The sequence below is a fragment of the Anolis carolinensis genome, chromosome 4, assembly GCF_035594765.1.
Source record: "Anolis carolinensis isolate JA03-04 chromosome 4, rAnoCar3.1.pri, whole genome shotgun sequence".
Lineage (NCBI taxonomy): Eukaryota > Metazoa > Chordata > Lepidosauria > Squamata > Dactyloidae > Anolis > Anolis carolinensis.
Window position 1 is genome coordinate 79,218,596 of NC_085844.1, and position 18,614 is coordinate 79,237,209.

Genomic DNA, 18,614 nt, shown 5'->3' on the forward strand with positions numbered 1-18,614 from the left:
CTTCCAGGATACCATATTGAATTTCAAACAGAGAAAAATGGAGGAAAGCAAATAAACCTGCTTCACTGTTTACCACCCATAACATAGAAAGGATATTTATATTTTTCTACCCACTAGAATAAAATCACAAGAAAAGTGGACAGTAGTGAAATAAAAAGTCATCCCTAGATTCACTTTGGAAAAAATCTTCAGATGGTCCCTAGAAGGTTCAAAATGTTTTTTGTTTGCTTATGCAAGACTTTTCCCTCTCTACCTTCCTTCAGGAAACAACTGAAGACTTGGATGTTTCAGCAGGCCTTTGGAGATACAGTCATTAATTAATCAGCCCCAGAGGGTTTTTCTATCCTGTATTTATTACGATTTTACCATTTATGTGTTTTAAATGCAATTTTTTATCCTGTATTTTTGTTTTAATTGATATATTGTATTACTGTTTTATCTTTTTATAGTGTGATTTGTATTATGTTGCCTATGTTTTGTCCTATGTTGTTTGGGCCTCTGCCCCATGTAAGCCGCCCCGAGTCCCCGCGGGGAGATGGTAGCGGGGTATAAATAAAGGGTTTTTTTAAAATTATTATCATCATCATCATCATCATCATCATCACCTGGTTGTTTCCTTTTACATGTGCATAGTAATAATTCTGGATAAAAGCTTTGCCCAAATATGTTTGACTGCTCTTCTATTAATGGTGTAGGAATCTCTACCTATTTTTTCTATGTTATATCTGTCCTAGTTCCATTTTTTCCTGCTAAATAAGCAATGTCCAGGAACACATCCACTTCTGCAAGGTCTAGTGGTATTGATTACACTTGTATACTTTCAAGGATCTAAGATTAACATCAACAGTCACAAAACCCCATGAGGCAGGCTATGCCATTTCCATCCAGGCTGGGAATGCACCTAATTCTGGACTCATACTTTCCTAGGCAAGCAGTCATAGGTTCACACACAGTCATTGTTTTGTTGTATCTAAAGGTTAAAAAATGGGCCAAAATTTTCCTTAGTGTTCCTTATCTTTGCAACATTGCAGCAAAGAAAAGAAAGATCTCTGCCCTTCATAGTTTCCTAAAGCTTACTAGAGAACCTGGAGGATGGTGAGAAGGTTGATGGCAAACTCAATTTATATTTGTGGATTCCTCTCCCAGGAAATAACTTACAAATACCAATGGGGCAAAATAACCACATTAAAAATCTAAAACTAGATTACCTGTAGGAGCCCTGGTGGCGAAGTGTGTTAAAGCACTGGAGCTGCTGAACTTGTAGACCGAAAGGTCCCAGGTTCAAATCCCGGGAGCAGAGTCAGCGCCCACTGTTAGCTCCAGCTTCTGCCAACCTAGCAGTTCGAAAACATGCCGATGTGAGTAGATCAATAGGTACCGCTCCGGCGGGAAGGTAACGGCGCTCCATGTAGTCATGCCGGCCACATGACCTTGGAGGTGTCTACAGGCAACGCTGGCTCTTTGGCTCAGAAATGGAGATGAGCACCAACCCTCAGAGTCAGACCTGACTGGACTTAACGTCAGGGGAAAACCTTTACATTTTCTTTAGATTATATGAAATGTCCCTGCCATTCTACATGGACTTGCTTAGAAGCAGGTTCATAACATGTGCATGTTTCTCTCAGTAGCAGCTGCTGACCTGATTCATAATCTATCATATTTTCTTCCCTGCTGTACTCAGCAGCAGAATGCAGTTTAGAGTCTAAGTTATACAGTTACATAATCAACCAGAACTTACAGATATACCTCTCTATCTAGCCTGCTGCACTCTCTACAATTCTGATCACACTAATACAGTAGAGTCTCACTTATCCAACACTCGCTTATCCAACGTTCTGGATTATCCAACGCATTTTTGTAGTCAATGTTTTCAATACATCATGATATTTTGGTGCTAAATTAGTAAATACAGCAATTACTACATAGCATTACTGTGTATTGAACTACTTTTCCTGTCAAATTTGTTGTATAACATGATGTTTTGGTGCTTAATTTGTAAAATCATAACTCAATTTGATGTTTAATAGGCTTTTCCTTAATCTCTCCTTATTATCCAACATATTTGCTTATCCAACGTTCTGCCGGCCCGTTTACGTTGGATAAGGGAGACTCTACTGTACCTGACTTTTCACCTACTCTGTTCACTTAATATCATCTAAATTACTCCAAACTGAAAGCAAATTTACGGTATATGGTTTAGCATAGTTTACATAAAAAGAAATCTGTGTGCACAACTGCTACACGCTCTTTAACGCCAGGGTGTTTTTTTTGTTTTGTTTTTTAAATCTCACTCAAATTATGTCACTTGAACCAGGGCAATGTGGATTCATTTTGGCGTATTTTTTTCTCTTTATTCAGAACTGAACCGGCTTCAGTTCACACCTAATTTTTTTTGTTTGATACAAATTAGAGGAAAAGAAAGGAAGAAGCAACATGAGTAAAAAGACAGAGAGAGTAGTCACATTGGCTGGACGATGTGTTGGCCTGAAACTCTTATAAAATAATCAGCCAACAGGACCATTAGTCAGGTTGACTTATGATACAACAACACATCTGCCAAGTTTCAAAATGGTGAAGGTTGTAATAAACCACAGGTAATATTAACTGTAATTCTTGGTTCAGATATAACAATAGACCATGAAACTGGAAGCAGATGCTTATGATTGCCAAGGAACAATAACCAAGAAGCAGAGAAACCAAACTGCATGAATCCAGAGTACTGTATAATGAAGCAGTTCTCAAAGTGTGCCCCGGGGAGCCCTTGGGGATCCGCACAGCACAATGAGGGGTTCCGCACTTCTCTCTTCCTACCCCTCTCCCTTTTCCCCTCCAAGCTGTCCCTCCTCTTTCCTGCCCCTCCCCTTTTCCCTGCCTCCCCAGCCCCCAAAAGTCTGTTTTCCGCACCTCCCTCACAGCCCACATCCTTCCCCCCCTTGCCTTCCTTGCTTCCAAAACCCTATTTCCCTCCCACCGCTTAGGGGCTCCTATTACTACTACTACTACTACTACTACTGTCATTATTAAGGCTGGATGGCCATCTGTTGGGGGTGCTTTCATTGTGCTTTTCTTGCATGGCAGAAGGGGCTTAGACTGGATGGATGCTGAGGTCTTCCACTGAAATATTAAGTTTATGTTGGTCAAAAAGTTTGCCCATGCCTTACATATATACATTAAATAATATATAATATTAAATATAAACATTTATTGGGGCTCCACAAGAAGCTTTTGTTTCAAAAAGGGCTCTGCAGCTAAAAAAGGTTTGAGAACCCCTGGTATAATGTTATGTCATAACCTGGCCATTATATCTGAAAGTAATCAGTGACTTGCTCATGGTTTTCTACACTGTCGATTATGGTGAGAAATTGACCTCAACATTATAACAATTGCACTGTCTCTCAATACATCATGAGGACATGTAGTTATTTTATATACATGCCATTAGATTGAAGGATCAAATTAGAAAATGTTTTCTCAAGACAACCTGGTTGCCAAATACAGATTATTGCCAGTCAAATACAGAGATCAAATGGACATAAAAGAATGCTTGCACATTTTCTCAGCACTTTATTATGAAAATAAAAGCCAGATGCTATCCAGACAATAGATGTTTTAAGAGTGAGTTTCACTTCATAAACACACATAGAAAAGAAATGCTTGGGATGTGGTATGACTGAAAGACTTCCCAAACAAGTGGGTGGAACGACCCACAGACACATAACTTGTCTGGATGAAGAGTTCTATGAAAGGGTACTAGTTGTTCCATAACAGATTGAAAAATATTGTGAGAAATAGAGAAAAAGATATATTGAAAGGACTCAGTATTTCTTAAATGTTTTATACCAATTTCTTAGTCTGAACAAATTCTGGCTTTCCTATTGTAATTACAAATTCAAGGGAAAGGAGTATCAATACCAGTTAGTCATTATAATGATTGTCCAAAACTGGTTAACACATGAGTAATGAAATACTATGTCCAGTCAGTGCTTTCTTTTGAACTGTTTTCTGCAGCAATACCACTAACTCATCCTGAAGCAGTCATTCTGATTCAAAAGTAGAATAACTGTTAGAAAGAGGTGAGGATACTTAAAAAGGAAAATGTTGTTTCCTTTACTTTGATGTAAAATGATCCTTGGGCCTATATCTACAATATAGATATCAGGAACACCCAACTAGACAATAACTAAACATAGAAACTATCTTCCAAGACTCCTTTGAAACTCTCAGAGCTTGATATTATACTTGTATATAAAATATAGCTTAATAAAAATTGATTTTTACACATGAGTCTGCTGACCTGAAAATGACTTTCTTTCAACAAAGAAACTATGAAGGGAAACCAGAACATGAAACTAACAAATAACTTCCTATCAAGAAATTTGACTCTATCATGTACAATGTGAACTGCGATAATGGTTTCCTGCTATATTCTTAGTGTCCCCCCCCCCAAAAAAAAAAAATCAGATAAATGTTACCAACAACAACACTGTGGACTAACTGTAATTGCCAAAAGATAATTATTCAACAGGCTCTGGAACAGAAACATGACTGCTTTTTGTAAGGAACTGGGCAAGGGAAGAGGAGTTCTAAGAAGTTCTCACAAACAAATTAATTACTCTAGTTTAAGATTTTTAGTTTAGTTCAGGTGTGTTTACTTGGTAATAAACCACTCTAATTTCAATAGGGCTTCACAGAGATCTAGAACTGAAGAATTACATAACATCTCAAAGGAATTCAGAAACTCATCAGCATAGAAACATTATAAAAACTAGCCAGCATATAAAATTGAAGTGGTAATTCTGCAATAGCGTTAAGCATCTGTGAGTTTTGACACTTGACTTCACATAAAAAGCAGAGTGGGGAGGCACAAAATACAAGTTAAGATCAGCATAACTGACTAAATTCTTTGATGCAAAAACTGTGAAAGTAATATTATCTGTATCAGGACTTCAAAAATAAATGCATACTTAGATGATGAGAATGCAAAGCAAGGAGCCACAACCTTCAAACAAGGAACTAATTCTCCATATATAGGTATATGTCAGTTAATGAAGTAGATTTGTTACTGAGCACTACTTCTCTAATATAAACTTTGGTACTAGGGGCAGAAATGACATGGAAAAAAATAGGAATAGGATAACAGTTCAAAAAGTTTCAGTATACTTTTTATTCAAAATGAACAATATGTGCATGTGAAATAAAACAACCAAGTCAAGCCATGTGTAAGTAAACAAACATTTTCTTCCAAAATGCATCCAGGGGTATTATGTGCATTATCAGGAGACGCTTGAGGAATCTGCTGTTTACTTTCCCTGCTTTAGGTAGACACACATAACAACAGCAGGATTGGTTAGAGTAATACATTTCCCCACCTTAAACTTCACTACAGTGTTTGCTACAGATACACTGCTAAAGCATGACAACGAGTATTTGTTTCTCCAGCCTTCTCTCACCATGCCCCTAATGCCAGCTGAACAGAGGGCAAAGAAAAGGGAATGGGGCTAAGCAGGCATAAAATCACTTTGGAAAAATAAGTCTTTGTCACAGGATTTGTTAACTGAAGTATGCCTGTAAATCCACATATTAGCGTAATTTATGCCCTGCTTTGTCATCAGAAAAAATGCTTAGAGTAGCCAACAATAAAATGTAGACTGAAAACAAAATATAAATGAAATAATAAAAGCAAAAAAGTATTAAAATTATTAAAGGCAGTTAGTACTCAAGGCAGTCAAACTCCCTTCAACAGCAGATTTGTTTATTTCAATTTGTTTCTAGAAATGATTTACAAACCACTTCTGAAAGTACATAGTACTGTTTCTTAAAGAGTCTACCCATTATTTTCAGCAAGACTCACTGTCTCCATCTTGACGCTGCACCATCAGCACACAGGGGTTTAATGCCATGCCTTCATTCCCTTTCCCTGCAAAAAAACTAATTTCCCCGCACCACTTTGCCAGTATCACAGAATGCTTCCTCAGGTTTCTATGCAACCTGAAAGCTCATGTACTGGTAGATCATAGTAAGCCTGGTTTATCATAATAAAGGTATTCTTGTACTAATACTGCTGAACATGAAACCCACCACCATTAGGTGCCAATGCAAACAATTAAGTTTCTAAACACACAAAGCACGTATTTTCTGCACAGACCTCTGAAACAAGGGCGTTGCCTCATGCCAGTGGATTAGTTGGTCTAATTACAAGTTGCTACTAAAGAAGTCGCCTGTCAAATGACTAGGCAATGGGAGTATTCATTGCAAGAATGCTGTGATTTTCTGTGTGGGTAACCGTAACAGGGAAACATATCCAATATCTCACCAGTGATCCAGTTATATTAAGAGCACAGTTTTTGCCCTCAAGGTGAATGCAGAGGATTTTTACTTAAGACTATGGCAATTACACGTACATCTTCTCAAACCCATAATCTAGCCAAAGCAAATGCACTCCACCCACAAATGTTAATTAAATTTGACACAGACATTTTAACTTATATCTCAATACAGCTTATCAGAGGATCATAAAATACTGATGCAAACCATTTACAAAACTAGCTTCAGAAACTCTTTAAATTGTACTATAGGATTATTTCAGGCTACTAAAACAAGATGAGGTGGTGGATGATGCTTTCTTGAAACAAATCTAAGAAATATTGAAGATGCAGGGACTGCTAGTTATAAGGGACTTCAGTTATCCTGATATCTGACAGAAGACTATCTCTGCTAAATATAGGCTGTCCAGCAAAATCTTGTTTACAGACAATTTCTTCTTTCAAAAATTGAGGAAGTAACAAGCAAATCAGTAATCATTGGTGGTCTCCTATCCAAAGGCTAACCAGGGCTGATCTTGCTTAGCTTCCAAGATCAGACAGTGTCTGACAGTTTTAGAGGATTGAGGCCTCCCCAGTGGACAATATGCTGATTTGTAAAAATGAATCTCGGGTTACTTATGAATCTTTTTTGGCAACCTGGGACAGCTTCGGCCCTCACTGTAAAAGCAAAAGTAAACAAAATAGCAACCTATGTTTCTATAATTATGAGATAGTAACATTAAAGCTCAATCTGAAAAATAGAAAATTGCAATGCGGAAGCGCTGGTTGTTATTCTTTTGTGTGTTGTTTTGGATTAATTAACTATGTAAATCTATGTTAATGCTATTAATAAAATAAAAGCCTAAAATATCAAAAGCTCAACATTACATCACTTACTGTTATTTGCATTAAAACAAAGCAATCAAAAGAAAAGATAAAGATAAGGTTTATTTTGGAACACACCACGGTAAAGTTACTCAACCTAAATCTGATAGCATGGAAAATCTGTGTAATGCTTCTTTGTGGTATTGAATGTATTTACTTTAGAAATCGATTTCTTTTGTCACTATTTATTGCTACACGTTGTTCAGTGATTCTCAGAAGCAGCATGGAAAATCACAATGTGATACATTTAAAATTGACTCTATGGAGCTAAAACACATGGATCAGTCTGAGAAGCAATTTTAGCAACCGTCATGATTTGGATAGATCTCAACATTTAAAGAGAAGGAAACACAAGCCTGCTTGTATCAATACCTGCACAATTTTCAATCAGTTAAGTGCAGTTCCATACATAAAACATCACTTAGTTTTACTTTGGTACAACTTAATACTAGTGTAACAAGTTTATGGCCTTTTAAACAAGGTAGACTCAATAGTAATTTTATGCTCTCTTGAAAATGGATCATAGCTTTGCAACAGTGTTTTAACCGTGAGGCTTCAGCTGCTCTAGGGAAAGGGATTGTATGTGCAGAACTGATTCTGTTCCCTTTCTGTTTGCGTATATGCGTGCGTACACACAGAGAGAAAGCTCTTCCCAGCTTCCATATAATTGGAAAAAACAGAAGCATTTGCTTGTAAAAGCTGTATGCCCTGACTAAAGTCAGTGAGTACACATTTTACTCACATCAATAGCGGAGTGGAAGGCTGCCAGTTTAGCGTCTTGGCTGACATTCAAGCATGCTGATTGCTGAGCTCTTTAGCTTCTGAGTTCACTATAAAAAACAACAAAACATCCCTCTCAAAATAACTTCTGAGAGAGACCTCTTTAAGCACAGGCTCAGAGAATGAATGTAGCAAATACTACTCAGTCCCCCTCCCTCCAAAAAAGAGAGAGAAGAAGATAGGACTTTTGGGGCTTTTAAAAACAAAAACCTACATTTAGGCTAGATAAGTTGCTAAAGTTAGTCAGCCTAGGGATCTTCCTGTGCAGATGTACAGCCAGAAAAATTGTTCCAATTTGCCAGCTATCTGTTATGTGTTTTAAAACACACATTTAATTGGGTTGTATAAAATGGAATGGGAGTACTATACTGAAAGCATTCAATCCCAGAATGTAGCTAAAATTCATCAAGCTAAATCCAGCTCAAAGCTTCTTAGAGGTCCTCTATTCCCAAATAACTCATCACTGACAACATAATTAAAAGAAGCTCACCACTACAGTATATGCATTATTTGCCTATTTTCTATCAGAAAAAGCAGGTGTTCTAACAGATCAAACTACCTGGGAATTAATCCCTATAATACAGGATTCTTTTATAGCACAATATATAATTCTTTTAAGCAATATTACTAACCAATTGTAAATGTTCTATAAAACAGCTAAATTTAGACATGTATTTATATTGTATATATATAAATAAGAGCTGGCTAATTTACCTATTCATAATGATTTCCCAGATAACTAATCATTGCACGGAGTGAGGATGAAATTTCACAGCTCTAAATTGCAATTATATTCCTTTGGGAGGTCTACAGAATATGCAGTCACAATAGATAAAACTACAGCTTTTCTTGAAGCCAGTCACTAATTGTCTCAGTTAATTAATATAAAACTCAATTTACGCCAGTATTCAACCTGGCAGTGCAGTCAGTAACATACAGTAATTAACACAAGGCTCTGAAGTACTTACCTGTCTATTTGCTGTGTAGCCAGAGTTCACAACGGACCTACGGAACTCCCTCACTTTACTTAGATGTAGCTTCACAAACCACATTCAGATAAGTACAGAAAAGAAGACACCAACAACCCAGAGTAGATGTTTAACTGCTACAAAACATTATCACTGCTCTATCATTTATACCTAGTTAGCAAATCTTTATTTAATCGATCTTTATTTAACTGGTCTGAAAACTATTATTTTAGCTGTATGTTGACACTGTTCAGGTCATTTCCAGGAGAGGAGGAAACGGTCCCTTCTTTTCCATGAAAGGCTTGCTTGCTCTTTATGGATGTGAAGTTCCACTTGCAAAGACCAATAGCGAAGTTACTTGTATGAAAGCCAGCATAGTGTAGTGGTTGACAACTCTGGAGACCGGGGTCAATCCTCTGCTCGAACATAAAAATTCATTGGACGAGCCACATGGCCTATATCCCAGGATCTGATCCCAGATTATCTGCTTATCCCAGGTTATCTGGCAGTGTAGACTCACATAATCTAGTTCAAAACAGATAATCTGGAATCAGATCTTGGGATATAGGGCAATTTAGATCCAGCCAGAAACAACCTAAACACATTAAAGTTACTTGTAAGTAATCCAGCTGGTCTGCGCGTTCGGCTACTGACAGCTCATCATAAAGTATACAAAATCAACAGAAATGCAAGTGCTTGAAAAAGGTTTCCCCTACAAGTTCTCCAAGATTTTATCTCCAAATGCCCCGTAATTTCTGGCAGCTTGTGTGAGGACAAATTCTCCATAGTTTTGCCCTCTGCTGAGCTATTTTAGATGCAGGAAAGGCCTTTCCCCCAATAAGAAGTGGAAAAAATGTCCAAATTTGGTAGGAGCATTTTTGGAAGGTGAGCCCCCACATGGTCCACTGGGGTCAAATGCAGCCTCCTAATTGCGATAGGTACCTACTTGAGGCAGGAATGAATGTGAGTATGTATGGAAGTTGAGGTACCTTTAGGCCAGTGGTACTCAACCTGTGAGTTCCCAGGTGTTTTGGCCTACAACTCCCAGAAATCCCAGTTTACCAGCTGTTAGGATTTCTAGGAGTTGAAGGCCAAAACATCTGGGGACCCACAGGTTGAGAACCACTGCTTTAGTCAGAGGAAGGAAAAAAATCCTTCCCAAAATTCCAGAGATCTATTGACAATCGAATTGACAATATTGGGCTACATGGACTAATAATTTGACTTAGTATACAAGGCAATCAAGCATGTATATTGTCTGCATCCTCACCAACCTGCCATCACTGCCTCTCAGTACTGCTAATAAAAACAAGAACAGTGATTAATATAGATTGTTTTGTGAGATAAAACAGCTCACATTAGGGTCATTTTTCAAATTTAAAATATTTTCTTTGTTATTATTTTAAAAATATTTCACTGGCACTTCAATGAAAACATGGCCAAGAATTAACTTCAGATAGTTGTCTGGAGAACAATTTTCCCATGGTTTCATTGCTATAGCTCAAAATAACCAGTCTATTATTTTGTAGTTTACAATGTGATAACTTCTCTGAAAAGCACACAATGTCTGAGCAGCTGCAAATGGAATCAATAACATAAACCAGATATTTTTTTTAAGTTGTGCAGCAGTTCTTGACTTCAAAACTTAGTATATTAAATAGAAAACAGGGGCATGTAACAAACTCAGCAGACCACTCTCATAGTTTGTTCCAGATTGACTGAAGATATCTAGGAAAAACTTTTATGTCATTTCAGGCAAATGGTCAATCTAGAGATATATCCAATACAAAAGAGTGTAGGAAAAAAAATCTGCAGTACAAGCTGTTATTGACAACCTCTTTCTCTGTTCTGAGTTGCCAGCCATGTTAGAACAGCAAGGAAGTTTAGCATGATGTTATTGCCCTGGCCAGAAAACAGCTGAAATGTACTACTTCAACATGTCTCTACAGGATACTCCTGATTATGTCTGTAAAAGTCTGGGAATTCTTCCTCATATTGCGTACAACTGTCTGTCTGGAAGCAGGTTTCAGAGGAAAAACCCTGGAGGAAACAACTCCCAATGTGCTTCTGTCAGGGGCAGTTTTAAACAAAACAAGATTAAAAGGGGTGTACAAAAAGAAATGAATTGGCTCAGCTCCCTTTTGTATATGAAAAGGCATGCATGCTTAACTTAAGCGCCAATGAATTCCAGTCACTGGGAAACAACAAAAGGAGAGGGATTCTAGTTTTTCTGAAGTGACCACCATGGGAGTCAGGATGTGGGATGAAATCAATGTTAGGTTTCATTTAGAAGAGCTCTTTCTATCCTGAGTAAGACACATCACAGACTGGACATGATAAACATGGTTAGAACCAATAAACATGGTCCTGTGGGGGGGGACGGACTGTTTTTTGGGTGGCTTTGTGTGGTTGTAACTCTCAGCGGCCTCAACAAACATACCCAATGGTGAGGAATGCTGAGAGTTGTAATTCAACAATATCAAGAGCAGTGGCTCCCAAACTTTGGTCCTCTAGATGTTTTAGACTTTGGTTCACAGAATTCTTTGGTTCACAGAAGTCAGCTAGGGCCTTTGAGATTTCAAGTACAAACACTTGGAGAACCAAAGTTGGGAATCACTGATCTAGAACTGTAATAGAAAAATCACTGGTCAATGGGGATATACTTAATCCCAATGCTGTTTTAAGAATAGATTTTATGTTGATGCCATAAGGTAAGAAGTATACAGAATATGATTCATATTGCTGTTTTTTGTGTTGTTTTCATCTTAGGTCAGTGATTCCCAACCTTCAGTCCTCCAGTTATTTTGGACGTCAACTCCCAGAAATCCCAGCCAATTTACTCACTGTTAGGAATTGTGGGAGTTGAAGTTCAAAACACCTGTAGGACCAAAGGTTGGGAATCACTGCCTTCGATCAATGTTGTGACTTTTTATACTTATACTAATAAGCAAACTTGTATGTTCTTTTTCATCAAAGGCATAATTACCACTTTTGCTCCCATCATTGCAGAAGATATATTCAGTAGGTTTAAGACTATCCAGTATATGCAAAGGTCAATTGGCATTACAATCAAGAATATAGACTATCACAAGACATATGAACGCCGAATCCTTTGATTTGATAACAATGGTAGAGGGTTCCTAGTTCCTCGAATTGATTTACTACAGTAGAGTCTCGCTTATCCAACGTTCTGTATTATCCAATGCAGTCTGCCTTTTAGTAGTCATTTTTTTTGTAGTAAATGTTGCAATGTTTTAGTGCTAAATTTGTAAATACAGTAATTACTACATAACATTACTGTGTATTGAACTGCTTTTTCTATCAGTTTGTTGTAAAATATGATGTTTTGGTGCTTAATTTATACAATCAAAATGTAATTTTATGTTTAATAGGCTTTTCCTTAATCCCTCCTTATTATCCAACATTTTTGCTTATCCAACGTTCTGCTGGCTTGTTTATGTTGGATAAGCGAGACTCTATTGTATTCTAAACAAGTAGAATATTCTCTCTTACCATTCAGAATTTTAGATACTTTGTGTGCAGATAATGTATATAAATCAGGGAATTATGACTACACAAACAGCCCCATTTGCACACATAACATCCACAGTTGTATTTTACATGTACTTTGTGGGGAGATTCCAGTGTGTGTACATACTATGATAAAATGCTCTACAGACAGAGGGATTTATTCTATTGAGTTACATGAAGTTGTGCATAACCCAAATAATGTATTAAAGAAATGCTTTATTTGTCCTAAACGTTTGTGGCCTGTAGCCCACTTGAATCAGTTGCATCTTGCTAGCCTTTAAGGTACCAGAAGTTTTTTCCATCATTGTGTTTGCAGAATGTAGATTAACACAGCTACCCACACAGAGGTTCTCATAATACTAGAACACAATCATCTAAGAAAGCTAAATGGTGAGAGTTTCAGAACAGATTCATGGAACAACCTCTTCACACACTGGACGAGTAAATTGCAATTCACAATCACAACACTGGGGTGCTGGCTAGTAATTTAGTGGCCTTGAAAATAGACTAGGCATTTTCATGAAGTAAGTAGAAGACTACCTATATGAAGCTGTCCGGATCAGAAGGAGAGTACTGAATTACTACAGCAAATGTCATCAGGTCCTGCTTTTGCCAGATTATTACAGCATTTGGTTGGCTGTGATAGGACATATAATGCTGGATGAGATATTTGTTTTTTTCCTCATGTCCATATCTTATGTGCGAAGGTCGAATCAATTAGCACAACTGCAATCCTCCCTCCTGTGTTCACTTAACATATTAACAGGGTTATATTCTTGCTGGTTTAAAATTCACTTTCAGAGATTCACTTGTAATATTGCAGAATGACCACTAGATGCCTCTGTGTTGTAGTTAGAACTTCATGAAATAAGTTAATTAAACTAAGGGAAGTCATCCTAGACTTCTCTCCAAATGGGCTAACAAAACACTATGAATATCAATTAATGAAAACCAGTAAATCGGATTTTGTGACAGAAAAGTGCCCTTAGTGTTAAACACTACATTTTCCAGATGCAAGTTGAATATCCTTTATCTGAAATACTTGGGACCAGAAAAGGTTTGAATTTTGGGATACCTGTATTTGCACATACATAAATAATGGTATATCCTGGAGAAGGGACTCAGGCTAAGCTCAAAATTCATTGATGTTTCATATACATTGTATCTACATTGTTTGAATGTCATTTTATATGAAATATCTTCAATACTTTTGTGAATGAAACGATCTTGGAGCCATCTGAAAGCAAAGCTATCACTATCGCCGCTAGCTATGCAGATGATTTGGGAGTATTTTGGGTAAGTGATGCTCAATCTGTATCTTTATAGACCACTTTATTTTTGCTGTCAATTCAGCCTAAAGACATGTATAGGATACAGTCTAAGCTTAAATGGTTGAAAACCAAGTCTGCCTGAATTAATAAAACACATTTCACTTAACATCTTTAAAAAAAATTAATTCACCATCCAACACCATTTTATCTTATCAGTGCACTATGTGTACTGATAACACTGTAACCTTCTCTTGAACAATCTCTCTAAAAAGAGAATGCAGCTTAAGACACTATAATTGCAGCCACCCACGTGTGCAAGTGCCTTCTGCTTCATATTGTTGTACCACTCTTGCAGTATTCAAAGACAAAGTTACACATGTAATGTATGCACAGCCAAAATACAGTGAGGCCCTTGATATCCACTGGAGTCTGGTTCCAGGACACGCACACATACCCCATGCATGTTTAAGTCCCATTATACACAATAGTATAGTAAAACAGTGTCCCTTATATCAATTGGCAAGATCAAGTATTGATTTTTGGAATATTTAAAACATTTCCAGACTGTGGATTAATTGAAACTATGGATGCAGAATCCATGGATATGGAAGGCTACCTGCATTGTAGATATTACAAAAACATGGCAACAACTCAAAAGCATCATATCACAGCGTATCCAGTGCCACAACTATTACATAAAAACCAAAGCAACTTCTAAGAAGCATATTTCGTTGCAGTTTATGCGGAATATAGTCCACCAAAGGGCCCTTCCACACAGCCCTATATCCCAGAATATCAATATCTGCTTTGAATTGGGTTATCTGAGTCCACACTGCCATATATTCCAGTTCAAAGCAGATAATGTGGGATTTTCTGCTTTGATATTCTGGGATATAGGGCTGTGTGGAAGGGCCCAAAGACAAAGTAATGTCACACAGATGGAAGAGGAAACATAATTTTGTCCTTCTTCAGCAGAATCAAAAACATAAACTTGTGGCATTGCATCAAAAATAAATCCTTCAGAGTAACAAAGCTTGCATAGCCCTTGTATGCATCACATAAACGCAGAGATCATGGCTTCTCCAACTCCCAACATCCCCAGAGAGTGAGCAAGGAAGAGAACACCAGGTATCCCAAAACATACGCAGTTATACCCCACTGGGTGTGGCCCAAACTTACTGGCCTTAATGGGTACCTGCATATAACAACCACCATAATGAGTTTTTTTCATTAACACATATATCTACTCCAACCTTGGTGTTGATCCTTGCAAAACTCACCCTGTTTTTTGTATACCTTAACACATTTCTGTACTGCCAATATAGGACCATATACATTTTTCTACCAAAAACTAATACAACGGGATGTGATGTATGCTTTGCACCTTATTTTTTAAATGACTATGTGTAACCTGTTTTCTAGCAATGCAACATCTTTAACTGAAAAACAAAATACAAAATAAAAAAGGAATGTATATACAAATACTCACACAAAACACTGTTCTTTGGCTAGCCTCAGCTGGCTGTCTATCGCCATGTTCATCAGCAACCTGCCTTGTTCTTGGTGACATTGTCTCTCTCATTTCTCCTTATCCTGTCTTCTTGAAATGATTCTAACTTTCAATACAAAAGTTAAGACTTTTGCTGCAGCTTTTTCTTGGACAGGATAACTATTATACCAATGTTAGCAGAGAATGCTCCTGGAACATGGCCATACAGCTCAGAAAATTCACAGCAATCCAGTGGTTCCGGCTATGAAAACCTTCGGCAACATAGTATACCAATGTGTGCCAAAATGTCCTTCTTCTGTCAATCTTTCTTGAACTCTAACATTTCTAATCTGGTCTAGGTCAAATACAGAGACTACAGTTATCAGTCAGGATGCCAGATAGTTCATTATAAATGCCAAAATATTTATATGCTTTCTTGCTGTGACTTTCCTTAAGAAAAGAAGGGAAAAATGGAGGAATGGATCTCATTCTCCTTTACTGACTTGGAATTGGGCAGGGCTTGAGATACAGGCTGGTATATGTAAATACATTCAAAACATCTGTTTCCCTTCCTTCAGTTAAACACCTAAGGCAAGGGTGGGAATGCTGCAGAATCAACTTCATTTTTTTCACTTGAACCCTGTGATCCACCAAATGGAGGAAATTTTTAAAGCTCATAATAGAAACTGAAGATTTCTGAGCCCAGGATTTTACATTTCTATTTTTGAGTACAATAACTAAATGTAGTCTACAGTCCTTGCACACAAAAAGTTATATCTAATCTCCAGGTCACACCTGGCCAAGACATACTGTTGATTAAACTACAAGGAGAAATTATGATGACTATTAAGCATGTGAACATGTAGCATTAGATTCTGTTTGTAAAAATACACACATATTGTCTTGAATCAAATGTATTTTCCTCTTTTGGAAACTTTTGCTTCAATACATACCCTATTCCTTTGATTCTAAGATGCCATCAATTGTAAGATACACACTAATTTCAGTACCACCAACAGAAAAAAGCATTATTATGTATAAGAAAACCACCTGCAATTGTAAGACACATACCATTTTTAGAAATGTTCATATGGAGTGGGGTGCCTCTTAGAATTGAAGAAATAGGGTCATTGTTTTCTGTCTTAAGCACTTACTTTAGGATTGCCCAAAAACTGTATGCATTTAAGTACCTCATGTCCTATCTTAGTAAAACTCAAGACTCTTTCACTTTCCTGAACTGTTTGTAACAATTTGAGAAACACATAATAATAATGTGTTTTGATTAAGTATTTAAATATACCATATTTAAGTATTTTATGAGAAGCAGTTTTCTTCATATTAGTATCCGATTTGTAAGTGGCATTTACTATGTTTTCAAATGATCCTGTATGCCTAAGGCTGGAATACAGACTGAAAGTAAAGCCCATGTTTTAGTAAAACTGACTGATCTTTAAGAAACTGGAAATTCTCCAGGAACAAGATCACTGGCTATTTTATTAGAATGCCCAGGGATTAAAGAGGACTATAAACCAAGATAGTTCTTCTAAAGGGTGGAGCACTGTGTTTTGTGGCAACTGTAAAAATGTCAAGAAAAAAACATTAGAGGAGACCAAGATGAAAAGGGGGGTGGGGGGACAGAATTCAAATGCAATATAAGGATCCCAGACATCAAAATCCTTATTAAAGTTCTGTTCCATTCTAGGATGGGCAAAACACAAAGAGGGAAGGTTCATAGGATGACCCACGGTTCTAGGTACTTTCCAGACATCTGTCAACTCCTCTTCATTTTAGCAGGCTGTCATACTGCTACATCTCAGGAGAATAACTTCTCTCCTGAGATTCAAAGTGCTATTTACATCACTGTCAGGAATTATTACAAAATAGCTGGGGAGGCACTGAATGCAGTGGGAATTGCAGCATGTAACAATTTCAGAGTGAAAAATGTGACCTAGCTGTGGCTTTGCATCTACCAAGCTCATGAAAATGAAATGAGCTAATAGCTAAAGTATCCAAACAAATGTGCAAACTGGTAGGAGAAACATTTACCCTTTAGTAATATTTTTTGAACTACATTTCATGTGTATCACTTAAGACAAAGCTTGAAATATACGTTTTAGCTTTACGTTTTAAAATCTAACCCTAAGTACATCATCAGAAATCATAAGCCAATTTGGAAATCTATGCATTACAGTCACAAGCAGTGATGCTTTCAAGGAAAAACAGACACTGACATTTCCAGAAATAGGTGATATTTTAATTTGGTTTCATTTTCATATACTTAGAGATAGATAAAGTACATACCTACCTATCTCCGTGATCACATCTCCTCCTATGAGCCAGTGCGGACCTTGAGATCATCCGGGGAGGCTCTTCTCGTGCTCCCACCACCGTCTCAAGTGCGGCTGGTGGGGAGGAGGGAACGAGCCTTCTCGGCAGTGGCCCCCCGGCTCTGGAATGCACTGCCAAAAGAGATCAGGCAATCCCCTACATTATCCAATTTCCATAAGGAACTGAAGACCTGGTAGTGTCAGCAGGTTTTTGAGTAATTACATTGGAATACCGCCGATTTCTGGGCCTGAATATATTGCACAAGATTTCCCTAGCCTAAAATGATACATTTTAATATATTGGGTTTATGGTTCCCATCCCCTTGATCTGGTCATGTAAGTGTTATTTATTGTTATAATTTTGTTGTATTATTTTACTTTGTTTAATAATGTGTTATTATGTTGTTATGTAATGTTTGTGTTGTTTTTATGACTGTAAACCGCCCTGAGTCCCATCCGGGAGATAAGGCGGTATATAAATAAAGTTCTTTTATTATTATTATTATCCCTCTAGATGTTACTGGTCTACAACTCCCATCAGCTCTAGCTAGCAAAGCCCAATGGTGAAGAATGTGGCGGGATGCCATTCAAAAACATCTGAAAGTCCAAGATGTAGCAATTCTAGAAAAATACAATTACATGGAACCTTCCCAACAATATTGTTACTTCAACTGTTATCTTAAATAACTTTTTCTTAAGTATGCTGTTAGTAAGGATTTTTTCACTCCAAGAAATTTGTTAATCCTGATTCACACTGTGCCATTTGGTATGTCCAAAATCAATTAGTCCTGTTTAAATGGGAACAGATATATGGGATAATACACAAGGACCCTTGGATAATGGGTGAAACGGTGACTTCACGTTGAGGGCAAGCATACTACTAATCAAGCAAAACCTACTCACTTGTATATTGACACTATACTGTATTAACCTACTTAAGAAAAATATAACCATGTTTACATTAAGTTGTTCCTAATATTGCTTCAACCTGAACCAGTCCTTATTGCTCTCCTTGTTAATCGAATTTAGCTCTGTTTTTTGTATTAGCTACAGCTTTCAAG

At 37.2% G+C, this 18,614-nt stretch overlaps 1 protein-coding gene across 16 annotated transcripts in view; it reads right to left on the reverse strand.

The window, feature by feature from the left end:
• The window catches only part of atxn1 (ataxin 1), a 346,870-nt gene that overhangs the window by 74,876 nt on the left and 253,380 nt on the right, over positions 1-18,614 (reverse strand). Inside the window, exon 7 of one of the 16 annotated variants that reach the window (XM_062980691.1) lies at positions 17,532-17,685. The exons of the other annotated variants lie outside the window; for them this stretch is intronic. The gene's annotated coding sequence lies outside the window, so the exon portion shown is untranslated. The remainder of the gene's footprint in view (positions 1-17,531; positions 17,686-18,614) is intronic. 16 annotated transcript variants of the gene reach the window in all.